We start from the raw sequence: 7,183 nt of genomic DNA, 5'->3' as shown, positions 1-7,183 counted from the left end.
TTTTTCAATTTGATGATTATATTTTCGTGAAATATTTCAGTTATGTTGACATTCTTTTCCATGCGTTGGTTATAATTTTAGTGACTTTTGTGATAGCATTTTGATATATGTTTTTTTCTTCTAGATGAAGATGACTATATTTAATTCATTTTCTATTTATATTTGTTTTGTGTTTGTGGATAATGGACAACACACAAATCGATCATGTCAAATGTTTCCGAAGAAAAAAATTGATGGATGCCCATTATTTATACCAAGCTTAGTGAATACATGTCCTCCCACGTAATTTTGGAGTGGTGGAGGCATCACTTGTTCCAGTTGTAACTCAAAGAGCTTTGAGTCGAGGCCATCAAAAGTCCACATGCCTTTACCATGAGAAGTGAACAAACAACAGGAGTGAGATGGCACTGATAGCACCGGGCACGAAACATGCCAGCACCTTGAGGCAATGTCCCAAGCCCTCCATGTGTAGAGATACAAGTTTGTTGGAAACATTGAAGTGTCCTTGACACGGAAGATTTGAAATGTCTTTTTACATGTCCACAAACGAGCGTGAGGCTCATGCATGCTGACTACATGCACGAGCTCCTTATGATAATGGTATGGTATTTACATGCAGAAGAACTACAGCCTATGGAAACAGTGTTGATACATTTACTACATACAATAAAAACAATATGAATGACATTCTTCTGCTGAAAATATATACTATTGTATTTCGATAGTTTGCAGAGCCCTGGTGGTGTCTTTTTCATACAGATGAGGCCCTACATCGTATTTAGAGCATTGCTCCACACATGCCGCTATAATTTAGAGTCTTGGATGAATAACTGGTGATGGCAAGTTAGTAGAACCATGATCATGAAAGGCGTCTCCACGAGCTGATGCTACACAATATGATGGTACAAGATAACTCTGACTGCATATTCAAATCAATGAATCGAAGGGAGTAAAATCATCAACATGGCCTATGAAGGCATAAAGTGTGAACAAATATTAATCAAGATACTATCTTCTTTTTGAGCCAGTTATTTAAAATCGACCATTTTAATCTACTCCATGAAATTTGTGTGTGTACAACATTATGTTATGAGCCCGTAGCAACGCTATTCTCACCCGCAAAAAAAAAAGCTCTTCTCTACTCCTAATGTCTCAGTTCGTAGCCTGGTACGCGGGTTTATTTTCGTCAGATTTTCTTTTGCCCCACCTCCCACCAGCCCCGTACCACTGGTTTTTTATTTCTCCCATTAAAGGGGAGATCTTATTTCATGCTTGCACTGGATCAATTTGGAAATCAGACCATTCAGGAAATTAATTAACTCGCACTGAATCAATTTGGAAATAAATTTAGTATGCAATTAATTAAGTACATTTAAGTAGGATTTTTATTGCATTGATTCAATTTGAAAATCGAGTCATTAATGCAATTAATTAATTAGCTAGACAGTTAATTATGCCTACTCCTAATGTCTCAGTTGATAGCCTGGTGCGCGGGTTTATTTTCGTCTGGTTTTATTTCGCCCCACCTCCCACCATCCCCGTACCACTGGTTTTTTATTTCTCCTATTAAAGGGCCGGGAGATCTTATTTCATGCTTGCACTGAATCAATTTGGAAATCAGACCATTTAGAAAATTAATTAACTCGCACTGAATCAATTTGAAAATCAATTTAGTATGCAATTAATTAAGTATATTTAAATAGGATATTTTTCGCATTGAATCAATTTGAAAATCAAGCCATTAATGCAATTAGTTAATTAGATAGACAGTTACAGATATTTGGAGGTAAGGATTTTTTCCAATAGGCATATAATTAATTGATTTGGTTGGTAATTAATTAGGCATGCAGAGAATTAGGTAGGCCGTAAATTATTTGTATACTCTTTTTTTTGAAATTATTTGTATGCTTAATTAATCATGCAAGTAGTTAATCGCGCTAAATCATTTTGAAAGCGCTCGTGGGCAACAATTTGACCAACAGGCTCTCAGCGACATGGCCGAACACCGCTTGCCAACATGGACAACGGCCACCATGCGCTCGCGACATGGGCGACCTAGCGTTCACCAAGATGGATGACGGCCATATTGCTCTACAAGATGTCCACATGCTGATGGTTGCCGAAATGTTAGCGGAGGAGGACAACACGACATAATATTGGTCAGGTGGTTCATGCTTTAATAGAAAGAAAGAGTGTTCCAAGAATAAGAAGTTAAAAAAGAAGTAAAGCCAGCAAGTGGTCCATGGTGTTGGAGAAGTAAAGAGTGTTCCAAAAGAAAAGAAAAAAAGAAATATTATTCTAGAAAATAAGTAGGAACGAGAACTAAAACTGACAAGGATGGAGGAAGAAGAAGATGAGGCGTCGCTGACGAACGCACTAAATTGACCTGGTGCTGGTTGGGTCCAACGAAACACGTTGGCGAGGAGGATAGGAGTAGAAGATGTAGGGAAGGACGAGGAAGAGAAAAACAACAATTATCCCTTACTAGTAGAACGCCCGTGCGTTGCTACGGGCTACGATCCATACAAATAAATCACACAAATGGTCATATCCAAGGTTAAATCTTATTTCTCCCTCATACATCCGAACATGTTAGGACATTAAGCAAGCTCCCCAAAATTTAACCGTATGGATACTCCGGACGCCCCCAAATCCAACCATATGTTATCCCAACATGCGGTCCCAACACGAAAACCCCACCCTGAGGGAGTCCTGGATTAGGGGGTCCTCGGACAGCCGGACTATATCCTTTGGCTGGATTGACAAGATTGAAGACTTCGTCCCGTGTCCGGATGGGACTCTCCTTGGCGTGGAAGGCAAGCTTGGCAATACGGATATGTAGATCTCCTCCCTTGTAACTGACTCTGTGTAACCTTAGCCCCCTCCGGTGTCTATATAAACCGGAGGGTTTAGTCCGTAGGACAACAACAATCATACCATAGGCTAGCTTCTAGGGTTTAGCCTCTACGATCTCGTGGTAGATCAACTCTTGTAATACTCATATCATCAAGATCAATCAAGCAGGAAGTAGGGTATTACCTCCATCGAGAGGGCCCAAACCTGGGTAAACATCGTGTCCCCCGCCTCCTGTTACCATCCGCCTTAGACGCACAGTTCGGGACCCCCTACCCGAGATCCGCCGGTTTTGACACCGACATTGGTGCTTTCATTGAGAGTTCCACTGTGCCGTCATCATAAGGCTGGATGGCTCGCCTTATTGTCAAGGACAACATCACCTCTCGGGGAGCCCTGGTTGTAGGCCAAACTCTCTGACTAGGCGGTTTCGTCATGACCGCCTGCTCGGCCGCTGCGCCGACGATGACTTCTCGGGTCATCGAAAATAGCCTCCACGTCGGCTCGGGACTCGCCGAGCAGTTGGATCCAATAGAGCTCTCTTCCTTGAACGAGCTCTTGGATCGCATCGCCGCTTTGGGAGTCGCTATGGACTATGATCAGATCGGTCTTAAACCCGACCAAAGGGAGATTAACTCCCCGCCGGTCACCCATCAGATAGCGGTGGTGGAGGAGCAATGCGGCGATTCTTCCTCTATCTTGAGGACAAACTATGTCCGGATTCCCGAGCTCTCCGAGCCGGATACCCGTCTACGGGAGGACATCGCCCAAACCCTGAACCTAGAATCAGGCAGCGGGCCAGACCTATTGGGCAACATCCCGGAGCCCGAACTGCCAAGATCGGAAGCTCCTCCGCCCCTGGGTCTCAGATCGGGTCAAGGTTCGGACTTAAATCCACCCACCCACCCAGATATAAATGATCTTTCCCACATTAGACAAGAGCCCCAGGAGACAGTACACCACTATTGGGCCAGATTCCTCCTTGTAATGAACAAGGCTAAGGACTGTCGCGAGGAAGACGCAATTTCATTCTTTTGCAATAATTGCACGGACAAGGGAATCCTCAATGCCATAAGTCGCCATGACATAGCACACTTCGCTGACTTGGCGGCCATAGTACGGAAGTACTGTGTGATGGAAAGTGCCTGGAAAACCCAAACAAAATTTTGGGATCCTCCGGCTCTGACAAAACCGCCAGTCCGAACTAAAAGGGTGCACTCTCGTAAGTCACCCGATCCAATTACAAAGAAACATAAGCCCACTGCAGGGCGTGGAACCGTATTGGAGGGATGGCTCAATGGGCCATGCAAAATTCACAGTACAACGGATACAATGCCAACACACAGCCTTAGAGCATGTTGGGTACTCCGGCAGGTGGCCAAGAGCGGTGAGGATCTCCTCATCAACAATATGTTGGGGAACGTAGAAATTTCAAAATTTTCCTACGCACACGCAAGATCATGGTGATGCATAGCAACGAGAGGGGAGAGTGTTGTCTACGTACCCTCGTAGACCGTAAGCGGAAGCGTTATATCAACGCGGTTGATATAACGTCGTACGTCTTCACGATCCGATCGATCCAAGTACCGAAAGCACGGCACCTCTGAGTTCTGCACACGTTCAGCTCGATGACGTCCCCGCCTTCTCGATCCAGCAAGAGGGGCGAAGTAGTATATGAGTTCCGGCAGCACGACGGCGTGGTGACGGTGTTGGTGAAGAACAATCTCCGCAGGGCTTCGCCTAAGCACTACGAAAACTATGACGGAGGATAAACTAGAGGGGACGGGGTTGCCGGCACACGGCTTGGTGTTTCTTGATCTGTCTTGGGTGCTAGCCCTACCCCTCTATTTATATGTTGAGCCTTGGGGTCGAAACTTGGAGTAAAAGCCTCCACAAAGTCGGTTTCACCCGAAAGGCAAGAGTCCTTCTCGGACTCCAGGGCCAGACGCCAGGGTTCCCGGCGTCTGGACCCAGACGCCAAGGACCCTGGCGTCTGGCCCCCGCAAAACTTCCTTTTGCGCTTTCCAAAAACCTCGTGGGCTTTCCCCTTTGGCCCAGATAAAGTGTTCTCGTGCCCAAACATTTCGGAAAACATCCGGAACCCCTTCCGATGGATTCCGGAACCTTTCCGGAGATCAAACACTACTATCCACATCAATCTTTACTTCCGGACCATTCCGGAGTTCCTCGTCATATCCGTGATCTCATCCAAAACTCCGAACAACATTCGGTCACCAACATACATAACTCATAGTAATATATCGTCAACGAACGTTAAGCGTGCGGACCCTACGGGTTCGAGAACTATGTAGACATGACCGAGACACCTCTCTGGTCAATAACCAATAGCGGGACCTGGATGCCCATATTGGCTCCTACATATTCTACGAAGATCTTTATCGGTCAAACCGCATAACAACATACGTTGTTCCCTTTGTCATCGGTATGTTACTTGCCCGAGATTCGATCATAGGTATCTCAATACCTAGTTCAATCTCATTACCGGCAAGTCTCTTTACTCGTTCCGTAATACATCATCCCGCAACTAACTCATTAGTTGTAATGCTTGCAAGGCTTATAGTGATGTGCATTACCGAGTGGGCCCAGAGATACCTCTCCAACAATCAGAGTGACAAATCCTAATCTCGAAATACGCCAACCCAACAAGTACCTTCGAAGACACCTGTAGAGCACCTTTATAATCACCCAGTTACGTTGTGACGTTTGGTAGCACACAAAGTGTTCCTCCGGTAAACGGGAGTTGCATAATCTCATAGTCATAGGAACATGTATAAGTCATGAAGAAAGCAATAGCAACATACTAAACGATCAAGTGCTAAGCTAACGGAATGGGTCAAGTCAATCACATCATTCTCCTAATGATGTGATCCCGTTAATCAAATGACAACTCATGTCAATGGCTAGGAAACTTAACCATCTTTGATTAACGAGCTAGTCAAGTAGAGGCATACGAGTGACACTCTGTTTGTCTATGTATTCACACAAGTATTATGTTTCCGGTTAATACAATTCTAGCATGAATAATAAACATTTATCATGATATAAGGAAATAAATAATAACTTTATTATTGCCTCTAGGGCATATTTCCTTCACAATACCGTAGAGCGCCATCCCGTGGAGAACAACAATACAGTACTGACAGTCTTCGAGACCTTCGCCTCAAATAATAGGCGTAAGCGAGCACTCCGCAGCCTTGCCGAAGTCTGCCACGTGACAACAATAAATCCATGGAGCGACACGGCTATCACCTTCAATGCCAGTGACGAACCTAAATTCCGAACAGCCCGAGCACCAGCCGCCTTGGTCCTTAGTCCAATTGTGGACGGCTTCCGGCTTACTAAAGTGCTCATGGACGGCGGCGGCGGATTAAACCTCATCTATGAGGAGACTCTTCGAAAAATGGAAATAGACAGAAGCCGCATTGAGCAAAGCAGCACGACCTTCAGAGGAATCATCCCTAGTCGAGAGGCACGATGTGCCTGGAAAATCACACTAGATGTGGTATTCAGCACGCCGGAGAATTATAGGTCCGAAGAAATCACATTCCAAGTGGCCCCGTTCAACAGCGGATACCATGCCCTTCTAGGGCGGGAGGCATTCACGATCTTCCAAGCCATACCCCATTACGGGTGCATGAAGCTCAAAATGCCCGGGCCCAATGGAATCATCACTCTAGCTAGTGATCCGGACATAGCACTCTGCGCCGAAAACAAAACAGCCGCGCTGGCCCTCGAGGCGTTATCCGAAGCCCTCGCGGCCGAGGAATTAACTGCGCTGCGCTCCACAGTGGACAGGGACGACGTGATACTCGACAAAAGATCCAAGTCCACCTCTTTTAAACCAGCGGATGAGATAGTCAAATTCCAAGTCCACCCAACGGACCCTACAAAAACAGCATCCATCGGGGCACAGTTAAACCCCACAGTAGACACCGCACTACGGGAGTTCTTGCGCGAGAATTGGGACATATTCGCCTGGCATCCTTCTGACATGCCAGGAGTCCCACGCAGGCTGGCCGAGCATAGCCTTAACATTCTAAAGGGGTTCAAGCCGGTCAAGCAGACTCTTCGGCGTTTCTCTGAACCTAAGCGACAAGCCATGGGAGAGGAGCTAGCCAAGTTACTGGAGGCCGGGTTCATTAGAGAAATAAAACATCCGGACTGGCTAGCAAACCTGGTGATGGTACCAAAGAAGGATAAATCCTGGCGCCTATGTGTCGATTTCAAGGACCTTAACAAGGCTTGCCCCAAGGATCCCTTCCCCCTCCCCCGCATCGATCAGATTATCGACGCTACTGCAGGACACGAC

The sequence above is a fragment of the Aegilops tauschii genome, chromosome 5, assembly GCF_002575655.3.
Source record: "Aegilops tauschii subsp. strangulata cultivar AL8/78 chromosome 5, Aet v6.0, whole genome shotgun sequence".
Taxonomy (NCBI): Eukaryota; Viridiplantae; Streptophyta; class Magnoliopsida; order Poales; family Poaceae; genus Aegilops; species Aegilops tauschii.
The sequence above is the reverse complement of the archived record's forward strand: the minus strand, read 5'-3'. Positions refer to the sequence as shown.